The sequence below is a fragment of the Prionailurus viverrinus genome, chromosome A1 (assembly GCF_022837055.1).
Source record: "Prionailurus viverrinus isolate Anna chromosome A1, UM_Priviv_1.0, whole genome shotgun sequence".
In the NCBI taxonomy this organism is placed as follows: domain Eukaryota; kingdom Metazoa; phylum Chordata; class Mammalia; order Carnivora; family Felidae; genus Prionailurus; species Prionailurus viverrinus.
In genome coordinates, this window is record NC_062561.1 from 116828943 (window position 1) to 116852125 (window position 23183).

Genomic DNA, 23183 nt, shown 5'->3' on the forward strand with positions numbered 1-23183 from the left:
CACTTCCTGGAGCTGTTGCCGGTCTCTCAGATGGCCCACAGAGCTCCCTCCAGCCAGAGAACACCAGAGTACGGGACACTGAAGGACCTCCCTGTTCCAGAGGGCGCAGCAGGGATAACGTCAAACCCATGTAAGTAAGACAAGGCCAAATCACCCATTCAATGAACAGCCGCCGGGCAGGTGCTCTGTGCCCAGCCTGTATCACATGGGACTGCACAGCCCAGGGTCCCTGTGACGCAGGGGCTTAATTAGGGTAAAACAATTACTACACATACTAGCTAATATTTACTCGGTTCTTATTAGATGTCAAGTATGTTATAAGCACAGTGAACAAACGTAGGACAGATAAGATCTTTGCCCTCAAGTAGCTTGTCTTTTAATGGTTTTTCACATGATACCCTCCTCTTTTTTTTTTCCTTTGGCACAATTTACACATATTAAAATTTGCCTTTTCTTAGTGTAAAGTTCTGTGAGTTTTGACAAACACAGTCATGTAACCACCATCACAGTCAAGATATTGAATATGTTCATCGCGTCCTGAATGTCCCTCTTGGTCTTTAGTGACCGACCCCTCCCCCCTCATCCCCAGGCACTGGCAGCCACTGATCTGATGGCTATCCTTATAGTTTTGACTTTTCCAAAATCGAGTCCTTCAGTGTGTAGTCATTTGAATGTGGCTCCTTTACTTACCACGACGTTTTGATATCTATCCGTATTGTACATTATCAGCGGCTCATGCCTTGTTTTCTGTCTTTCAACTTTTTCATAATTTCTAATTTTATTTATATTTTGAGAGAAAGAGTGAGAGAGAGCAGGGGAGGGGCCGGGACAGAGGGAGAGAGAGAATCTCAAGCAGGCTCTGCACTGTCAGCACAGAGAGTGATGCAGGGCTCCAACTCACGAACCGTGAGAGAGACCATGACCTGGGCTGAAATCAAGAGTCAGAGAGAGGCTTAACTGAATGAGCCACCCATGCGCCCCTCTTTCAACTTTTTTTTTACAAAACTTTTCCAATATAAAGTTAAAAGAATAATTTAGTCAATACCTATAAACCCACCACCTAGATTCAATCATTGTTTCCCTTTTGCCATATTTCAAAATGATGTATATACATAGGCATATATATTGGCTGAACCGTTTGAAAGTACTTCTAGAACTTCAACACAGGGCTCCTGGGTGGCTCAATTGTTAAGCATCTGACTTCAGCTCAGGTCATGATCTCACAGTTGGTGAGTTTGCATCCTACATCAGGTGGGTTCAAGGCCCCGCTTTGGGTGAGGGCAAGACCCTCTTCAGGTAAAACATGAGCCCTGGGTGAGCACCGCCTCTCTCTCTCTCTCTCTCTCTCTCTGCCCTTTGTGGGATTCTCTTTCTTTCTGCCTCTCACTTACTTGTGCCCTCTCTCTCTCTCTCTCTCTAAAATAAATACATAAGTAAATAAAAATAAATCCTCAACATCTATTACCTAGGAAGGAGGACATCTGATGAGCATGTCATACAAGGAAGTTGACAACAATTCCTAAGTGTCATCTACTATCCATCCATTTGCAAATGTCCCCTATTTAAAAAAAAAAAAAGTCTTTTGTAACTTTTTACCTGGCAGAGTTTTGTCTCTAAATTTTTAGTTTTGAAGACATTATAAACTTACAGGAAGATGCAGAAAGTTAAGAGATCCATCCATTGGACAGCCTCCTACAATGGGTGGCATCTCATATAGAGCTGTTGGAAAATATCCAAACCAGGACATTGACGTTGGTACATTATTGCTAATTAGACTGTAGACCTGATTCATTTTCACCATTTATAACCTGCACTCATTTGTGTGTATGGACGTGTGCATAGCTCTATGCACTTAAGTCCCGTATACAGATCTGCATCTCCACCACCACAGTCAAGGGGTGGACTGCTACCTCGCCACAGGACTCTCTGGTGCTGCCTCTCTGTATGTACCCACTCTCGCTACTTGCCTCCCTGTCCCCAGGTCACTGCGATCTGTTCTCCAACTCTATAGTCTTGTTGTTTTGAGACTAGTATATACGTGAAATTACACAGTATGCAACCTTTTGAGATTGAACTTTTTTTCACTAAGCAGAATGCCCTTGAGGTCCCTCTAGGTTGTCTTGTGTGTTATCAACAGTTCATTTGCTTTAATGGCTGAGTAGTATTCTCACACAGATGTACCACACTGTAGCCTCCAGTTGAAGGACATGTGAATTATTTCCAATTTTGGCGATTATGTAAATAAAGTCACAGACATTTGTGTACAGCTTTGCATGTGAACGTAAGGTTCATTTCATTTGGCGGCATCGCTGGGTTGCACAGTCAAGTGTAAGTTTATCTTTATGTGAACTGGCCAACTCTTCTGCAAATTGGCCGCACCGTTTTGCATTCCCAGCAGCTTGTGTGAGAGTTGCCATTGCTCTGCATCTTGCCAACACTAGCTGTTAGCACTTAATTTTTTTTTTTAATTCTAGCCATTCTAATATATGTGTAATGGTATCCCACATAACTTTTTAAAACTTTTTTTTTTAACATTTATTCATTTTTGAGAGACAGAGAGAGACAGAGCATGAGCAGAGGAGGGCCAGAGAGAGAGGGAGATACAGAATCCAAAGCAGGCTCCAGGCTCTGAGCTGTCAGCACAGAGCCCGATGTGGGGCTTGAACTCACCAACCATGAGATCATGACCTGAGCTAAAGTCAGATGCTTAACCAACTGAGCCACTCAGGCACCCCACATACCTTTTTTAAAAATATTTATTTATTTGGGGGAGAGCGCAAGTGGGGAGACATAAAAAGAGGAGAACAGAGGATCTGAAGCATGCTTCTGTGCTGACAGGCTGACAGCAGTGAGCCCGATGTGGGTCTCGAACAAACACACCGTGAGATCATGACCTGAGCTGAAGTGGGACGTTCAAACAACCGAGCCACCCAGGTGCTCCCCACACAGCTTTTATATCATACATAAGCCCGAGTTGTAACTGTTCTGCCAACCCTCCAGTGGCTTCCCATCAGAGTCAGAATAAAATTCAAACTCGTATCTAAGGCCTGCCAGACCCTCTTCCCCATCTTACAGGCTTTGCCCCTCGCTCTGCTCCAGCCCCAGTGACCTGACCTCCCATGTTTCTCCACCACAAGGCTTTTCACTTGTGGTTCCATATGCCTAGAATGTTTTTGCCCAGGTATCCACCTGGCTCATTCTCTGTCACATCAACTTCTCTGAGAAACTTCCTGGTGGTCAAAATGAGCCATATCCCCACCCTCCTCTTCATAATTCTCTTAGCCTGTTTAATTTTTCTTCATAGCGCTTACCTCTTCTTGATATAATATATGTCAGTCACTGAATTCGTTGCTGTCTGTCTCCCCCATAAGGACAGGGATTGGCTCTCAATGACTATCTCCACTGCTCAACACAATGCTTGGCACAGAGGAGACACTCGATAAATACTTGTTGAATGAGCGTGTATCAGAAACCTCTGGTGACCGTCTTCTCATCCTTCTGACCCACCTTTTACTCATCTGGCATCCTGGCAACCAGCTTGGAGCAGGTGGAAGCCCCTGGGCTTAGCTGCCCCCCACAGCTCTTGCCTTCTGCCCACGGCAAGCACCGGGGCCTGCAAGTGTGAGGAGGTTAGGGGCTGGAGTTAGCAGATAGAGGCTCCCTTCTCTGACACTCGGTGGAAGTTTTGAAGTGCACTCAGCAGGTCCCAGCAGACAGAGCCCCGGTTGCCCACAGCACTGACCAGCTCCATAGCACACATGTCCTGGCTTTCTTCCCTTCTCATCCACTGTCCCACTCCACTGTTCCTAGAATCAGTGCTCCCTAGAGCAGTGCTCCACTGCTCCCTAGAATCAAGTCCCTAGAGGTGACTTGCAAGCAAGCCCTTCTTCTGCTTCCTCTACCTGCAAGGAGGTAGCAGGGGTGGAAAAGAGCCCAGATTAAATTAAAACAAATATATGGAGCTTATAGTCTAGTGGGAGAGACAAATGAGAATTTGAAAAAGAAAACAAAATTTAAATACCTACAGGTGAAGGGATAGATTTTTCAACAAATGGTACCGGAATAACGGAATATCCAACTGGAAAACAGTGGATCTCAATCCTTACTTCCCAACATACTTGAAATACATCCAAGAACTAAAGATTTAACAAAGAAAAACTATACAACTTCCAGAAGAAAGCAGAGGTGAAAATCTACATGACCTTGGGATAGGCAGAGTTTTCTTAGATCACAGGTAGAACCAATCATAAAAAAGGGAGGAGAGACAGCATTATGTGTCACAGAGTGGAAAAGAGTTTTGCAATTCATATTTTTGACAATAATCTGCACTACAACATGTGGAGAAATATGTAAATAAAAAGAAAGCAAACAACCAAATTAAAATACGGCAAAAGATTTTTAAAAATACTTTAAAGGAAGATATACAAATATTCGTAAGTACTTGAAAAATTTGTTCAGTGTTATTAGCCATTAGGGAAATATAAATTAAAACCACAATGAGATGACACCATACACCCATTAGAATGGCTAAAATTGAAAACACTGGTAATAAGTGTTGACAAGGATGTGGACCAACTGGAATTCTCACACACTGCTGGTAAGAGTGTGAAATAGAAAAACACTTGGGAAAAAAGGTTGGCAGTATCTTATAAAATTAAACATACACTTACCATCTTATAGTTCTCCATCATATATCCAATGTAGTTATTTACCCGAAGGTAATAAAAATGGATGTCTACACAAAGACTTGCATGCAAATTGTCAAAATAGCTTTATTCATAATAGCCCCAAACTGGAAATGGCCCGGGTGTCCATCAACAGGCCAATAGATATATTGTGGAATATTCATACTCAGTAATAAAGACACGAATACTGATAAGTGCTACAACATGACTAAACCTCCAAAACATTATGCTGACTGAAAGCAGCCAGACAGAAGAGTACAACCTTGTGATTACGTTTAAATGAAGTTCTAGAACAAGCAAAATGGAGCTATGGGAACAGGAAGTAGAGCAGTGGTTGTCTGTGGCTGGCCATAAGTGGGTACAGAATACTGACTGGAAAGAGGGATCAGGAAAATTATACAAGTTATGGAAATACTCTGTATCTTAAGTCGAGTGGTGGATATATGGATATGGGTCATAACTCCTCTAACTGTGAACTTAAACAGATGCCTTTTGTTTATGCAAGTTATACCTCAATAAGGCTGATTTTATTTTTATTTCTTTTAACGTTTTATGTATTTTTGAGACAGAGAGAGACAGAGCATGAACGGGGAAGGGGCAGAGAGAGAGGGAGACACAGAATCGGAAGCAGGCTCCAGGCTCCGAGCCATCAGCCCGGAGCCCGACGTGGGGCTCGAACTCACGGACCGTGAGATCGTGACCTGAGTCGAAGTCGGACGCTTAACCAACTGAGCCACCCAGATGCCCCAATAAGGCTGATTTTAAACAAGAAGTAGTGATCGCTTGTGATAAGTGTTCCAGAGGGAAGATATTATGGTATTATAAGAGAGGAAAATGGGGAAGAAAGACTACTTCTGATGGCTGGGCAAGGAAGTTCTCTTCAGGAGGTGATACTAGAGCAGAGATCTCAATGTTAAGATGGAGACACCCAGGGAAAGATCTAGGGGAGGGCACTCGAGGAAAAGGTCACCTCAGGAACAAAGACCCAGAATCAGGAAGGAGTTTGGTGCTCTTGGCCACAGTCCCCAGGCCAGTGTGACTGGGTGAAGTGGGTGGGGCAGAGTGCAAGGAGACTGGGTGGAGAGGTGGGCAGGAGCCTGATCCTGAAGGACTTTATCAGCCCTGATAAAGGTTTGGAATTTGAAATGGATAAAATGCACATGGTCTAGTGGGGCAGAAACACAGAAGCAAATAAAAGCAATACAGGGTTATGGGTGATATATTTGGGGTGTGTACAGAAATAAAGGAGGGAGTAGTCAGAACTGGGAACCTGGGAACATCTGGGAAGGCGTCCTAGAAGAGGTGACATTTCAGTTGAGGTTTAAGGAAGAGTAGCAGAGGGGAAAGGATATTGCAGGGGAGGGAACTGTGTCCATAGAAATCCACAGGTGCACAGCCCCATGGAACATTCAAGACCTGAGCATAATGTAAGTTTAGTTGGAGTTTTCCCTGTAGGAATAGAAGTGGCAGGAGATCTGAGGTTGTAGGGAGAGGGGCTTTTGAGTCCTGCAGAGGATGGAAAACCCCTAAATAATTTTAAGTAAGGGAGTATTAGGGCCAGGTTTACATTTCTTTAAAAGTTTATGAAACGTTTTTTTAAGTTGAGTGGGGGTAGAGAGAGAGGGAGAGAGAATCCTAAGCAGGCTCCGCACATCAGTGCAAAGCCCAATACAGGGTTTGAACCCACAAACTGTGAGATCATGACATGACCTCAGCTGAGATCAAGGGTCTGAGCCACCCAGGCACGCCCAGGTTTACATATCAGATCAAGACGTCCAAAATGGGCAGGCTTGGAAAGCAAGACCACTGTTTCTGGAGTGAGATCAAGGGAAGGCCTGAACAGGAGCAGGTGGTAAAAGGCGAAGGGCCTCCCTCCGCTACGAGGTGACTGGGCCTGTCCTGAAGCTGGGAGACTTCCTGGTTTCTGGCTTTGAGGACTGGCTTCCCTGGGGGACGATGATCTGGTTAAGTAGCACAGATCAGGAGAAACAGGTTGAGGAAAAGATCTGCAGTTTGAGGCACCAGAGGGTCCTAAATGCTAACTTTGATGTGTGCCTGCTCCCTCGGAGGGCTTGTTACTTGAAGATGCCTAGGCCCTGGCCCCAGTGAGTCAGAAGCGGTGGGTCTAGAATGGAGCCCAGGAATGTGTATGTGTACAAAGCGCCAAGTGCCACACCCAGTCTGATGCTGGTAGACTTCATACCTACGGAGCTGCCATTTTGGCCTCTCCAGGTGCCTGGGGCAGGAGGCAGGACAAGCACATTCTCATCTGGACTTTGGCCAAAGCAGTTCAGAAATTCAGGCAAAGGTGACATCTAAAAGAAGGCTCTGGATGTAATGGGATCAAAGGTAGCTTGTTATCTTCGTTGTTGCAACTAAAGAATTACAATACAGTGGCCCTGGTCATCACATGTAACTCCTGATTATGTGTCCAAGATGCCTCAGAAACTAGCGGTCAGGCCAAGACTGAGCCTGTGTGCGTATGTATCCTCTCCTAGGTTGTGGATGGCAGGGCGTGTCGGGGATTCATGGAGTCCATGGTGAAGTCTGTGTGAGTTCTGTGCAAAGAGAGCAGCTTTTACTGTGTGCACCTACCAACCTTCACTACAGCTTGATGTGCTCAGTCCTGTTATTATTTCCATTTTACAGATGAGAAAACTGAGACCTAAAAAGGTTTAGTAAATTGCTCTGGGTCCCAAGGCCAGGATGCTGATGAACCAGGGCTGGAAGACAGGTCTCTGGACCCTCCTAATCATAGCATTGCCCTCGGCTCCACAAGTGGGAAAAGTCACTTCATTTCCTTTAATTTAAAAAAAAATTTTTTTTAACATATATTTATTTTTGAGAGAGAGAGACACAGAATGTGAGCATGGGAGCGGCAGAGGGGGGCAGGGGGAGACAAAGAATCTGAAACAGGCTCCAGGCTCTGAGCTGTCAGCACAGGGCCCCACACGGGGCTCAAACCCACAAACCAGGACATCATGACCTGAGCCAAAGTTGGACACTTAACCGACCGAGCCACGCAGGCGCCCCAGGTCACTTCACTCCTTAATCTTAAATGATCTTCCAAGAAAGGGAGCAAGGCAGAGTACAAGTTTTCTCTGTCTCATCCTGTTCAGAAAGTATCTAGGCCTTTACTTTAAAAGGCTCCCGGGGCCCAGAGGAGCTGGGATTGAAAGCCTCATGGTACAGACGGAGGTATGAGGTCCCAGCCAGGAGCACTTGCCTGATCTTCTAAGGTTCTCACGGCAGTGCCACATGCTTCCAGCAACAGAAGGAGGCGGCAGCAGCAAATCTGTCCCCAGTGCACCACAGTACTGTTTGGCTATGATGAAATACTCATGGCATATGGCTGCAAAGTTACTATCTTGAGAGCGGGCAGAAATGGGATTTTTCATGTGCCAGATTTCACTCCCTCTCTGAAACAATTCTTGTAGTAAACAGAGGTTTTCTGATCTTGTTAAGATCTGGAGGATGGGAATTCCTTTACACTTTTTAAGTAAAACTATTGTCTTAGAGAATTTCATTCTATGGATGGTGCAAATGTTTTTTAAACGTTGGAAGCTCTTCTGTGCTCCCTCCCGCCCCCCTAAAAGGCAGGACAGGAAGAGAAGCTGCCACCAACTCTGTTCTAGCCCTAGACCACCACGTGATGAGAACTCCCGGTGTCTCCTGCCTGTCAACCCTTGGCAAATGGGGTGGACAAGAGGAAAGGCTTGCTGAGCGTGGGAGACAACAGGGTGGAGGAGGCAAGGAAGGGCCAGGAAGCGAGTAGAATGTGACTTTTAGGAGGAGAATTATTTTGAACCATGTCTTGTGTGCTGACAGCATAATGATCATTATTAGGACCTCAGATGTAACACGAAGCCCGCCCTGAAGTTAAATTTTCCCTTTCAGATAAGCGTGGCCTGTCAACCCACCACAGGATGGTTCTATGCCAACCTCCTCCACATGGTGGGGGAGGGGGGAGGTTGGAATGTTCCAGCTGCTTCCTCACTCTTACCTTTCATTAAGGACTTTGTTTTTTTTAGTAAACAAGGCGCCGTTTTTCTACCTTAGTCTTCTAAAATCAACCTGAGAAATACTTTGTGCAAGGATCACAGCTGTTTTTGCAGCTTTCTGCCCACATTTAGTTTCAGAGCTGCTATCTGGACTCTTACGTCCCCAGAGACCCTCCTGGACACAGTGTGACCTCTAGTAGAGGGACAGACCCAGGGCCTGAATTACACCCAGACAGATTGTTTCTGGTTTTCACAGTATTTTAAAAATCAGTTTTCACATCAAAATCCTGTTTGCTGGCTCCTCTTGAAAAATCAGAAAACCTAGCTATGGTGGGCCACATTTCCCTGTGACACATGGCTGGAGCTGCATAATAGTGGCTCCCTTTGCACAGAGGTTGTTCTCCAGTTTGCCATAGTCCCCACCACTCTCCGTCATCCCCCCCATCCACACCCTGAGAGAGGGTAGTGGTTAAAAGGCGAATATGGAGATACGAGTTTCAGTCTTGACCCTACCACTTACTTTCCATGGCCCCTTGAGTAAGTGTCTGCATCTCTCTGATGCCTGTTTTTAATCCCTAGGAAGAAGAGAATAATGCACTTAAGGTATGAAGAGCAGAGACAGAAAGTCTAGGCTAGAGGAGGTACTCACTGAGACTTTGCCAGGTTTGTTTGTTGGTGTCTATTTCCTGTCAATAACAGAGGCCACTGGAAGATGCATACAAATGGACACACCTATTACAAACGCAAGCTTCATATATGCAAGCATTCTCTAAATTTGTTTTGTTTATTCCTGCATCCCCAGAGCTTAGGATAGTCCCCGGCACATGGTAGACACTTAGCAAATGCACTAAATGAATATGTGGGTTTATGTTGCCCTGAGTTTTCATGCTTCATATGTCATGACCTAAATTATTATTAGCAGTCCATTTTATATGTATAAATGCAAATGGACACATAGGTTGGCATATTTCAGGGCTTTTCTTCAGAGCCATTGATGGGAACTTTATTGCAGTAATCCCCTGAGTCACCATCTAGGAAAAAATGTGTTTTCCTCCAGGACTGGGATCCCAAGATCATTGTCCGATACCAGGTCACTTGAGGAATCAGTGCTCCAAAAAGTCACAATTAAAAATGCACACATTTATGTGATGCTTCTTGAGAACTTGAGGTACTGTACCAACATCTAAAGCATTAAGTGCTCCCTGGAGCACTTTCCTCAGAAACAATACTTCAGAGAGGAGAGTGCACTTAGCTAAAACCAATGGCAGGTTCTATGCCATGTCTCAACAAGGCTAAAACCTCTGAGTGCTGGAATTTTCTCCCCTTCGGATGCAACCTTCCCGGAAATACAGAAGATGGGTTGACTACCAACTGGATTCAATGTTAGCTTATTGGACTGTTGTATTACTTTTGTCTACAGGAGCCTTTCATAAGCTTGTGGCTTGGGTATTTGTGGCCTGTAGGGGTCAGTTGTGTTTTTTGTCTGCTTGGCATCCATGCTTCCTAGTTTTGGTAACTAAACTTCAATTTTCCTAGGGAAGCCATTGTTTGCACACTTTCAACTGTGGAATTGGTTGGTGGCTAACGCCACCCCCAGCTCCAGAGGAGAGCATGGAAGTAGCCAAGGTATCACATCTCTTGGCTCCAGCCACACATTCAGAAAAAAGCAAGTTACCCAAAGCCAGTGCAAACACTAAGACGCCAATGTGTGTGTGTGGGGGGGAGGTGGAGGTGGAGGGGGTGGGGCACACCTGGGGGGGTTGCAGTCGGTTAAGCCTCTGACTCTTGATTTCAGCTCAGGTCATGATCTCATGGTAGTGGGATTGAGCATGAGGCTCTGTGCTGAGCATGGAGCCTGCTTAGGATTCTCTCTCTCTCTCTCTCTCTCTCTCTCTCTCTCTCTCTCTCTCCCCCCCCCCCCCCTCTGGCCCTCCCCTGTCTGCACGCACACTCTCAAGATAAATAAAAAAACATTAAAAAAAAAACCACTCCAAACTGGAGCTTTTCTTAAGACTACTGGGAAAGAGGGGCACCTGGGTGGCTTAGTTGGTTAAGAGTCTGACTCTTGGTTTCAACTTAGGTCATGATTTCACAGTTCGTGAGATGGAGCCCCACATCCAGCTATGTGCTGATAGCACAGAGTCTGCTTGGGATTCTCTCTCTCCTTCGCTCTCTGCCCCTCCCCTGCTCTCTCTCTCTCAAAATAAATAAATAAACTTTTTTAAAAAATTAAAAAAAAAAAAGACTATTGGGAAAGGTAATACTTTTTGCTTGCTGGGACTTTTTGCTGTGAGAATATAATTCTGACCCTGCCAGAGGCACTGCTGGAGAATGTAGAGAGACAGAGCAAGAGAGGAGATTCCTTGGGACAGTGGTGACCGTGTTTGAATGCCTGATCCAGCTTTACCTGAAGCTCAGATTCACCTCTGGATTTTTGGTTTCATGAGCCGATAAACAAAATCTCTCTCCTTTTTTTTTTTGAGAGAGAGAGAGAAGGTGCAAGTGAGTGAGGGGCAGAGAGAGAGAGAGAGAGAGAGAGGGAAAAAGATATATAGAGAAGAAGCGGGGCTCGTGTTTACCTGAAGAGGGGCTTGAGCTCACCGGAAGTGTGACTGAAACTCATGAACAGTGAAATCATGACCTGAGCCGAATCTGAGTCAGATGCTTTAACAATTGAGCCACCTAGGCACCCTCCCTCTCCTTCTTTCTTAAAACAATTTGAATAGCATTTTAGTCAATTGCAATGGAGATATTCCTGAATAACAAATTAGAATTTGAAAATGTAGGTCAGAAAAGGAGGCACAAAAGTGTGAGACCCATTGCTCAGGTAAAAACCAAAAACCATGATCCATGGCCAGAAGCAAACTGATGAGTTTGCCTCTTTTTCCTTGACATGGACCTCAAATTCCATTAGACTCTGGCAGAGCAGTGAGCTAAGAAACAGTAGAAGAAGCATAATTTTTTTCTCATTTCTTTAATACCCTGACACACACACACACACACACACACAAAGAATCTGGTCATCTTGTGCTGGATTTTGTGCTTGTGCTGGCCACATTCACTGGCTTTCCTTTCACATGTGTTCATTTGTCTGCTCCCGTAATGGGAAGACATTGAAATAAACCAGAGGCCAGGTCTTAGTGGACTTTTCCAGTGTTTTAAAACTCTCTGAACTTGGGGCGCCTGGGTGGCTCAGTCGGTTAAGCATCCAACTCTTGCTTTCGGCTCAGGTCATGATCGCAGGCTCAGGTCATTATGTCACAGTTTATGAGCATTCCTTAGGATGCTCTCTCTCCCTCTCTCTCTGCCCCTCCCCCACTCACACTCTCTCTGTCCCTCTGAAAACATAAATGAACATTAAAAAAAAAAACCTCTATGTTCTTGACGTAGAGGAATCCCACTAGCATTTGCCATTAAGCCTGTGAGCTCTAGAAAGATGTCATTCAGCTTGCACAGCATGTAGAGAAGTTCGTTTCATAGAGTTACTGAGCACTTCTGCATGCCAGGCTCCAACTTCCACAAATCCATGAGCTATTGGCGGCAGGCTTTCTCTTTTTGAGGAAGCCTTGTTTCCAGTCCTCGGTCAGCTCTTCTTTACCCTTTGCGGCTGCATCTTTGCCGTGGTTGCCCTTTACCTTCTGACCAGCCTGAATTCTGCTGCCCAATGATTCTTTCCAAAAGACTGCATCCCATCCCCATTTCCTGCTTCAAGGAGCTCCAGTGGCTCCCTGTAGTTTTCACATTGAATGTATACTCTTCTTCCTGGCCTCGGATAAAGCTAATACCAAGAATAAAAGCTAACCACTTGGAGCATTTACTGCATGCTGGACACTGTGCTACGGTTTCACATGCATTATCTCATTTAATTCTCAAAATGATGCTATGGTTATTAATGTTATCCCTATTTTTTCCCAGATGAGGAAACTGATACACAGAGAGTTTGAGTAACTTGCTTAAGTCACATGAACAGTAAGAGATGGAGTCCAAATGCAACCTGTCACTCCAGCTCCAAAGCCCATGTTCCTACCAGAAGATTCTGCTATCTCCAAGGCTCTTCCACAGTCTGCTCTGTCTCTACCTTACTTCTCACAACTCTACCATTTCCTTGGTCCACTTAGGCTGGTCTTAGAGTTGTGCCCACTGTTCTGTGATTTTGTTGTCTTTGCTTAGTTGTTTAGCCATTCATGCATTCACTCATTCACTCATTCAGCAAATATTTACTGAGCCCCTGTCCCAGGCGCTCATGTCATCTGGATGACAGGACCAAGATTAAGAATGCTCTTTTTTCTCCCCCTTCTCCAAATCCTGCCTTTCAAGGCTCTGCTCCACACCCTGCCTTTCGTGTATCCCAGCTTGGCCAATGTAGCTGGCATGGCCTCCCTCTCCTTGAATGCTGCGGGCACAGAAGGGCATGACCACCTAGTTGAGCATTCAACTTCACAGGGTTCCTCCAGGTCTCATGCGATCTTGCTGTCCCATCAGGAGGCAGATGCCTGGAGGACAAGGTGAGGGAACACCTTTCCTTTAGTATCTATCACAGCATTGAGTACACATTAGGCATCTAAAGAAATATTTTTTCATCCAATTGTTGAGTGAACAAATGGGATACAGGGAAATATGATGGTTTTTAAAATGGCCTTGTGAAGGGGCACCTGGCTGGCCCAGTTGATAGAGCGTGTGACTCTTGATCTCAGGGTTGTGAGCTCAAGCCACACACTGGGAGTAGAGCCTACTTAAAAGAGGAAAAAAAAAAAAAGTGAAATAAAATGACCTTGTGAAAAATCTTGAATCTGGTTTCTTCTTTTGATCAAGAATTCACGTAAAGTTTATGATATTCTTATGAGGTAGGTGTTATTAGCTCCCTTTTACAGATTAGATTGAGGCTCAGAGAAAATGGGTAACTTGCCCAAGTTCACAAAATGGATAAATCTCAGAGCACAGGCTCCCAACCACTGCATCATGCCTGCCTCTGCCATCCTTAGAAGATGGTTCTCCTGAATTCACAAATGTGGAAAAGCCATTGTAGTTTCTGTGGCTAATGAACTTTTACAGAAAATATGCTTTGTCAGGGTCTTCTACACAGACATTTTTCTTTATCTCTAGGGATGGAAGGAGGCTCAATGCTGTTGTAAAGAAACTTGGTGAAATTCCAGCAACTTCTATCACTGGCCCCACTGCTGAGTCCTGGGACTTGAGGTCAAATTCTAGAAAAGCGCCACATAGGATGTACTCCCTGGCCACATCTCTCTGGTCCTTGGATGCTGCCAGCAACACTCTTGGGGTTTGGACTCACATGAGAGCACTTCTTCACCGTGGAGGTGGGGGTGGGGGTGGGGAATGTTCTGTTTTTCTTTTGATAGTCAGGCCCTCTCACTCCCAACCAACCCAGTAAAATGGGAGGGGCCTTACTGAAACCTGTCTCATCATCTCTTCCTCCCCAGCATAACCCCCACGCGTCCCAGCTGGCATGAGAAACTTTCTTCCCTTTTAAGGAGTTATCCCTGCCTTATACTCCCGTCTTCACCTTGCCCTGCCCTCATTAGAATTTCAGAGGCATATGCTTGCCCCCTAAGGGCCTGGAAAATTTTCCAGCCAAAAAAGTCTTACTGTCAGAGTGTAGTTATGGACATGCGGTCTCTGGTCTTCCGTCAGCATCAGTGTTCTCTGAAGGGTAGATCTTGCCCCCTGATGGTCCAAATATGATTGGGGGTGTGCCTGAATGATCTTCATTCCTCAGAGGCCAACAGACAATGCTGTGTTCCCCTACCAACCCTGGAAAGACACTGGAATCACTCAGCATTCCTTCTCAAAATGCTGTTCACACCCCTTCTTGGATCTCTCTTTATCTTGCCCTCTCTTTCAGCAACCCTTTCCCAAACCACTGCTGCTTCTCCTTCCTCTCCAAGTCCTTCTTTGTCTCAGTTCCCAGCACGTTTCCTTCCACCATATCCTTCAAACTTCATTCTGGCCCAACTCTATCCCTGCCCTACCTGATGTCCAGGTGGAGTTCCCTTCCTCAGCTCTGCATACACCCCAGGTCTGGTTGCCCCTGCCCTGCTCCCAGTATCTTCCTGCCCACTGATCTCTGCCCCTTGGAACCTGGGCTGATGTTTTCAATCTCCTCTATTAGTACAACTCTTTCTGTCTGAAGCTATGGGTTTTTTTTTTCTACCTTTCACAACTGTCTTTCCCCCCATTTATATGTGTTCCTCTGAAAAATAAATGTATGGGGGGGTGGCGCCTGGGTGGCTCAGTAGGTTAAGCGTCCTACTTTTGATCTTGGCTCAGGTCATGATCTTGAGGTTCGTGAGTTCAAGCCCTGTATCAGGCTCTGTGCTGACAGTGTGGAGCCTGCTTGGGATTCTCTCTGTCCCCCTCTCTCTCTGCCCCTCCCCACTGGTGTACTCTTGCTCTCTCTCTCCAAAATAAATAAACTTCAAAAATAAAAATAAGTGTATCAAAGTAAAAAAGTATCGCTTAAACACAACTATCAAGTAAATAATAAACAGTACAGGTGGTATTTTAATATGAGACACATTACCCATAAACTCCTGATCTTCAATGCCTTAGTCAGCTGGGCATTTGCCAAAAGGTGCTCACTATAAACTGATGATAAAGTAACTTTTTTTGTCTGTTAAATAAAATTCAACTGAGGAAATTTCACTGTTTAAAATGTTTTTATTTATTTTTGAGAGAGAGACAGAGTGAGCAGGGGAGGGTAGAGAGAGACACACACAGAATATGAAGCAGGCTCCAGGCTCTGAGCTGTCAGCACTGACCCCAATTTGGGGCTGGAACTCAGGAGCCATGAGGTCATGACCTGAGCCAAAGTCGGATGCTCAACTGACTGAGCCACTCAGGTACCCTTCAAGTGAGGAAATTTAAAGATCTAACTGGCTTTATTACATGATTCCAAAATCGGGTAGCATCCCATGTACCAAACAGAGAGGAGTTCTGTTCTATAAAATGGAAGGTTTTATAAAAAGGTGGTTGGGGCAGGAAGTTATTAGCAAAAGAAAGGACAGGATTCTTTCACACCAGGTCACCTTCCTTTAGAAGGGTGGAGTAGAAGACTTCGTATAAGGCAGATTACCTCATTTTCCTTTAAAGGATGGAGAGCACCAGGTTACAGATTGCCTCATTGGTGCTGATCAGAAAATTCCTATGTTTATGGCAGAAGTTGAAACTGTAGTTAGGCTACGTTCTTAATCCTCCCTTTTGTGACTTGGCCAAAGTGACACCGTTTAGGGGCTATGGTTTTTATTTTTACAGGTCTAAAATCCCATAGTCTGAGAGGGAAGGACAATGTATATGAAATGTCCATAGCAGTGCAGGGAATGATCCTACAACTTAATTGAAACTCAATCAGGAAGAAGTCAAGTGGTGAGATAAGCAGGGGTTCTCAAACTGGGACCTCCACAGGATGTGAAATTTTCATTTTGAAGCTGATGGTCTAAGCCAGTAGAGGTGTAGGCCTATGGTTATAGCAAGCAAGAGAAGGGCACTGGAGGAAAATCAATTTCTGAAATGACTAACAAAAAAATCTATGCAAGTTGGACTCCTAGGTTTCTCCTCGACTTTGCTCAGGGAGTGTTTTGGTGATTTTCTCTTTCCGTTGGAAGAGAGGAAGGACTTAAGACAGGAAGTCTGAGCCTGAATGAATGAGGTCTTAAACACATTCCGTATCAAAGGCTGCACTACTTGCTGTAAAGTTTATGGGGGAAAGTTGCCGGAGAGCAATCCAGTCAGCCTTAGCCCCGGTCCTTTCCCGTACAGCTCAGGAAATAATCCCCCGAAGTAGCTAGACCCAGCAGACACCAGGAGGAGCGGCCTACAAGGAACCCTGCCAGAGCAGGATACAACAGGGACCCAAGGCCTGCCTTCCAGGCATCTGCACTGGCGGCGAGAAGATATCATCTGGAGTCTCGGCGAACTGATCCAACCAGAGAGGAGTGTCTGTTGGGAGTCTCAGGTCCAACCCGCCTTGGAGGCGGGAGCGTAGGCGGGGGCAGGGAGGCCAGGCTGGCGTCTACAGTCCCCACTGCACAGACCGACCCGCAGCGCTCGGTAGGCGCCCGGAGGCCAGGCGGCTGGGGGCGGGGCTCGTGCTGTGACACCGCCCCTCGCCTCGCCCCGCCCCGCCCCGCGCGCGTTGCCAGGGTGATCAGGTGACTCCGGGCTTGCGGCGCTCGGGGCGGCCGTGACGTCAGGAGCGCCGCTGCTCCTCTCTAGCTTGGTGGCAGGTGCAGTGTATCTGGTGCGGTCTCATCTGGTCGGATCAGGTCCGGAACAAACCAGTGCCCTACCGGTTGGAGAAGAGAAGAGGTGAGGCGCGGCGGCCGCGGGCCCGACCAGGCTGGGACTAGGGAGCGGGTGAGGTGAGGGCGGGGCCCTTCGGGGGTTTGGCGCGCCCCCGAGCTCCCCAAAGAGCGCCCCGAGAGCGGCGGGCACCCGGGCGAGGTGGACTGACTCAGGGTGGGGTGTGCGCAGCGTCCGGGGAGGGGCTGGGAGCCAGCCCAAAGCCCACCCGGGAGCACCGCCGCTGTTCATCCGGTTGTCGGTCGCTAGCCGCTGGCGGAGGCCGGGAGGGTGGAGATCCTGCGCCGCCCGCCCGTCTTCTGGGCCGTGAACTAAAGGCGCTCAGCATTTCAAGCGGCCTCCCCGTGCCCGGAGTCGGCGTGCTCGGAGCGGGTCTCGCCACACCCCGTCCCGGGGGACTTCTGCGAGAGGCTTGTGCAACTTTTCTCCTTGGGCAGCGATTTCTGAGGAGCTGCCTGGGCGGGGGGGGTGGGGGGGGGAGGCTGGTGCCGGGAGGCCGCTTGGGAGCCCCACGAGTGGAAGCAGAGGCCGGCGTATTCAGAGAAAGTGCTTCGGGGAAAAGGAGGGAGTGAATTGGGATCTCAGTGGACCTGTTGGGGTAGGTGAAATCTGAGCAGAGTCCTGAGGGGTGGGGACTAATCTCCCTGCAGCGGTTGGAGGTTGGAAGAAGCTGAGAGAGGGGAAGAGGACCTCTGGAGAAGGGAGGGAGGAAAAAGGGACGTCTGCGGAAGGAGAGCATGAGCTTTGCGCTAGAGGTAAAGGAACGACGACTGTTGGGTGACTGGACCGAGTGCTAGGGCTGTTGGGGGGGGGGGGGGAAGTTTGGAGGATTAGGTTAGGACCGGTTAGGAAATATTTTTGAGTGCCCAGCTGAGGGTTTGTGTGCTGTGGGAGAGCCATTGAAGCGTTGGCTGGATTGGGGGTCGGGAGAACACTGGCATGGGGAGACACAGAGGGGGCTGTTGCGACAGCCTGGGAAAGAGGTGACCACACCTAGAACTCTGGTCTGATGGGATTCTGCGACCCCTGCTTAGGAAATATTTATAACGGGTGAGGACGAAAGCACCCAGGTGCCTGCCTACACCCGAGCCATTGTTAGCAGATTGAAAAATCCTCAAAGAGAAGGGAAACACCCATTTGCAGTTCATTTTCTTATTCTCTCTCTGTCTGTCTTTTTTAAAGATTTTACTTTTCAGAGTAATCGCTACACCCTACGTGGGGCTTCAGCTTACAACCCCAAGGTCAAGAGTCGCTGGCGCTACTGACTGATCTAGCCAGGTGCCCCTCTTGTCTCTTTAGACCAGATTTAATGGCTATGTGTGAGATTGCCTGTCTCATTAAGTGCGGAGGTTGTATTGTCCACAACACTTGGCCTTCAGAGGTTTCAGAGTATGGTACAAATGCCTCTGATTCCCAAAGTGAAACCCAACCCCCAAGTGATTGGTAGGAGAGTTAATGGGGGAAATTTATTACAGGATAATCAATGCCAAAACATGAAAATGGAACATTGGGGAAACTGAAAGGAGTCCCATGCTTTGTTAATTATAGAACTAAGAGTTCGCCTTTCACATCTATTACCCTCAACTTGTGGGCTTCTCCACCTAAGGCTGTTTAAGTGTTAATTGGATGTTTGTCTTAATTTCCTGAGAAACAAGTTTTGATTATTGAAAAGGAATGATTTGGTGATTTAGGGTTTTTCCCAGCTGTGAAATTTACTAATTCTGTGACCACACACACACACACACACACACACACACACACACACACACACAAATAGCACTGCCATCCTTTATTATTTTAAGTTTATTATTTTGAGAGATTGCTCACGCAAGCAGGAGAGGGACAGAGAGAGGGAGAGAGAGAATCCCAAGGTGACAATGCAGAGTCGGACATGCGGCTCAAACCCACGAACCGTGAGATAATGCCCTGAGCCGAAATCAGGAGTCTGGGCTCTAACTGACTGAGCCACCCAAGTGCCCCATTTTATACAAAACCTTAACAACTTATGTTTTCTGGAAGGACATGAAATGACTGAGCCTTGCTACCAATTTGTTTTGTGTATGTTTGCTGCAGAAAATAGAATTGGACCTCCAGGGATCCTGTCCAGTAAAAAGTGGTTTCGGGAACTGCGGAGAACTTGGGAAGGTGGCCGCAGCTGGTTTGTGTATAAATGTAGAAACCAGCACAGCACTCAAGGGAGGGCAAATCCAGAGTGGTGGCACCTGGGGAAAATAAACTTCACTTCAGATCAGTGACTTCATTCTCTGTAAAAGAAGGCTTAAGATAGGTCACCTGAGCAATGGCTGTTTATCATGCATTAGCATGTACTGAAGAGTTTTTCCTTATAATATTACAAGTGGTAGGGCTTGTTATGATAGTGACTTTTAAAGGTCTTTACAGGAGTCCCATGCTTCACAAGAATCTCTGGAGGTTAGATTTCTTGGCCACTTTTTTAAACCGTTGTTAACCATTTTCTAAATCTCTTCAAAAGTATTTGAACCAGCCAACTAATCATGCTTCCTTTGGAAAGAAACAGCCCCCAACCCCCAAACACTATAACTATGTGCTGTCAGGGTGGTTAAGTAGGCCAAGAGTTTTGGGAAATTTTCCACTTTCATTCACCCGTACCACCCCCACAAGTTTTCCCATTGGTAGAGAATATGACTTCATTGTAAGGAAAAAAAAGTTTGTGTATTTCCCTAAACATAAGCTATGATAGCTCCCAGGGCTGGCTGTTCCTGTGTTGAAGAACAGGAATGCTCTCCTTTAAGGGGCTCTCAGCCAAAGTAAGAAGTAGGGCTGGGGTATAGGCCAGAGACTGAGCCAAGGAGAATTCTCAGTCCTTGGCCTTTGTCACCCAAGGCCCTGGGCAGGGCCCACCGTTCTTGGGATGGTAACATTCCTCGACCTTGAAACGGGATAATGGTTAGTACTCCCTTCCCAGATACCAAGGAGAATTAATGAGAGGCTTACATGAAATTAATGTAATTAATTCATTACTTACATTGATGCTCCTCCAAAGCATCAATGTAAGCTCCTCCAAAGCTGAATTTTTTTTTTCTCCACAAGTCGAGAGGTGACAGCGAGGCTAAGGGAAGTCTCCCCGAACTGTTGACAAGCTCCCGTATTTATTAGGTATATGTTATAGGGAAAACATTGCGCAATATGTCAGGGGCTACATGCCAGTAAGAACTTATAGAAAGCGTGCAAAGAAACAAGGCATTCCCAAGAGTACAAAAGAGATATTCCATAGATAACATGGTCTCAGGAATTCATGAGCACAGGCAGGACCCAGTCCCTAAATATGCCTTAACTAGATAGTGGTCAGGTGTCCTCTGCAGGGCCAGAAAGCAGTGTAATGTGTTTCCTATAATCTCCTTAACCAGGACATAGCTATTTGATTTCCTACATATCCCTCTTTTTTTTTTTTTTTTTTTTTTTTTAAAGAATCTTGTTCATGGGAGTTGAGGAGGGCAATCTGTTGTCATTCATGATGTCTCGAGGAGGCCACTATGGTGTAGATCATTTGGAGGGCTTAGCCAAGTTTTGAGAAACCACAGCTAGATATGCTAAAAACCTGTTTTCTGGGGTTGGTGGCCCTCTGCCATGGCACATTACTTTGGTTACATGTTGATCGAGCTCTTAAGTTGTCCCCAGGTGACATCATTTGCCTTGGTCACTTGTGGGCATAGTCTCCACTGTTGTCCAGGATGAGGTCTATCCGAAGTCCGGACAATGTCCCATTTTTTCCTGAACATGTCGATTCTGCCACCTAAAAATCTTCCTCTCAAAGCTATCACTTTCACTTTAGGGTCACCAATTTCGGGTTTGGCTTATCACGTCAGGGTCACCAGTTGTGGGTTCAGCTTTTGGCTTTGTCCAGCAAAGCCAAAGATGGCAAAAAGGATTACTCAAGACTCCACAAGTCAGGGGGCGCCTGGATGGCTCAGTCAGTTAAGCGTCCGACTCTTGGTTTCAGATCAGGTCACGATCTCGAGGTTCATGGGATCAAACCCTGCTTCGGGCTCTGTGCTGATAGTGTAGAGCCTGCTTGGGATTCTCCCCCCCACCGTCTCTCTGCCCCTTCCCTGCTTGCGCTCTCTCTCAAAATAAATAAACTTAAAAAAAAATTTTTGAAAAAAAAAGACTCCACAAGTCAAGAGAGGTGAGACGGAGACTAAGGGGAGTCTCCTGAGCTGCTCTCCCTGAAAATTGTAATTCTTGGATGAACGGATGTTTTGAGATTAGTGAAATAAAAAAGAGATGGACATTCTAAATTTTTGTGAAAGCCTCATTCAAACTCTAAGGTGTTTTTATTATTTTTTTCCTGGGGTATTTAGGCTTATCAGTACACTTATAATCAAGATCTGGAGGCCTGAAGGTAAACTCCATGTTTGTGTTTGATAAGGAAATAATTTCAAATGGTTCCCCACTCTTTTCTGCTTCCCTTAAAGTGCCTGGAATAAACCAGTAACCTAGCTGGGTGTGGAGCTTTCTGGAGCTTTTTCTATCCAAAATCCTTTCAACTCTAAAGGAGTTAGTTATTAAGTTCATCAGAGGTAAAAGTGGATAATAATGCTCCCTAAATTAAATGAGGAGTGAAATAGTCATCTTTTAAAATTCCCGTGTTCTGTGTCAGTCCGTTGGTCCTCTTAGACACCCACATGCTTGCTGATGTGCCCAGGGACTCTATAGAACTATAATATCCATCTCTTAGACTTCTGGCATTTGTTGACTAGGCATGAGGGGAATTCTGACCGGAGAGGCTTGTTTTTCTCAGGCAGCCGCTTGGCCAAGGCTGCTAATTGGCTTGGCTATAAAGTGGGAGTCAGCAATTAAACAGCAGCATAGAAGCGAGGGGATTGGGCATGAGTTGACCCTCCGGCCAAAAAGGTTCACACTACTTGGTGTGCTGTTTACAAAGGACTCTTCAAAAGGAAATGAACTCGCTGACTTCTTAAGTAGGTTTTAGGAGACATAGGTGGGATATTGGTATTGATTGTAGGCTTCAGAACCAGTTAGGAAACTGGATGGATCCTCATTTCTAAAGCCAGGAAGACAAATGGTTTGAATCTAGTCTCTATGGACAGCAAGCCTGTGTATGATTTTGCCGAAAACAAGGGATGATTTATATTTTTGTGAACCCTTTCAATTAAAAGGTTTAAGGGAGTGTTGGTAGTCATGGTGGGAGGATGGTTTGAGCTGAGTTTACTCCCTGGGGAGTAATGCTGTATTCATAGTGCCTATCTTTAGTTCTCCAGTTTATGCTGAAAGAATCATTAGTCCCCAGAGAGTTGTTCCAAAAAATACATCATTACTGAAAACTATCAGACCACGTGCTCGTTGTGCAAAGAAAGATAGGGATGGGGAACAATTAACTGTAAAGTTATTTGGGAAGGCGACCACCTGGGAGGAGGTGCCAGACTTCTGCCACTTGACATTGTTGATGCCGCCTGCAGTACTTTACCAGTCAGCTTTCGGTGTCAGGACCTGGGCAGGATCATTTGGGGAGCATATGTCAACTCACAACTTCCAGATCACGAGTGCTGTGTTCCACTGAGTGAGCCAGCTGGGCGCCCTGTCCTTATCTTGACTATTGTAAAGAATGCTGCAGTAAACATAGGGGTGCATTTATTTTTTCAAATTAGTTTTTGGTTGGTTGGTTGGTTTGGTTTGGTTTTCTTTGGGTAAATACCCAGTGGTGGAATTACTGGATCATATGGTAATTCTCTTTTTGCCTTGAGGAACCTCCATACTGTTTTTCACAGTGGCTGTACCAGTTTATATTCCCACCAAGAGTACACAAGGGCTCCTTTCCACATCCTCACCCCCACTTCTTGTTACTTGTCTGATTCCAGCCATTCTGATGGGTGTAAGGTGCTGTTTGTGGTTTTGATTTGCTTTTCCCTGATAATTAGTGACGTTGAGCATCTTTTCATGTGTCGGCCATCTGTATGTCATCTTTGGAAAAATGTCTGTTTAGATCCTCTGCCCATTTTTTAATTGGATTTGTTTTTCTGCTGTTGAGTTGTATAAGATTGATCTGTCTATATATTTTAAAGATCTTTATATTTTGGATATTAACCCCTTATTGGATCAATCATTTGCAAATATCTTCTCCCATCAGCAGGTTTTGTTGATGGTTTCTTTTGTTGTGCAAAAGCTTTTTATTTTGGTG

At 45.9% G+C, this 23183-nt stretch overlaps 1 protein-coding gene across 1 annotated transcript in view; it reads left to right on the forward strand.

Annotated features, from left to right (window-relative positions):
* The first annotated feature begins 17486 nt into the window (after positions 1–17486).
* The window catches only part of CYSTM1 (cysteine rich transmembrane module containing 1), a 39952-nt gene continuing 34255 nt past the window's right edge, over positions 17487–23183 (forward strand). Inside the window, exon 1 of the mRNA XM_047851464.1 lies at positions 17487–17603. The gene's annotated coding sequence lies outside the window, so the exon portion shown is untranslated. The remainder of the gene's footprint in view (positions 17604–23183) is intronic.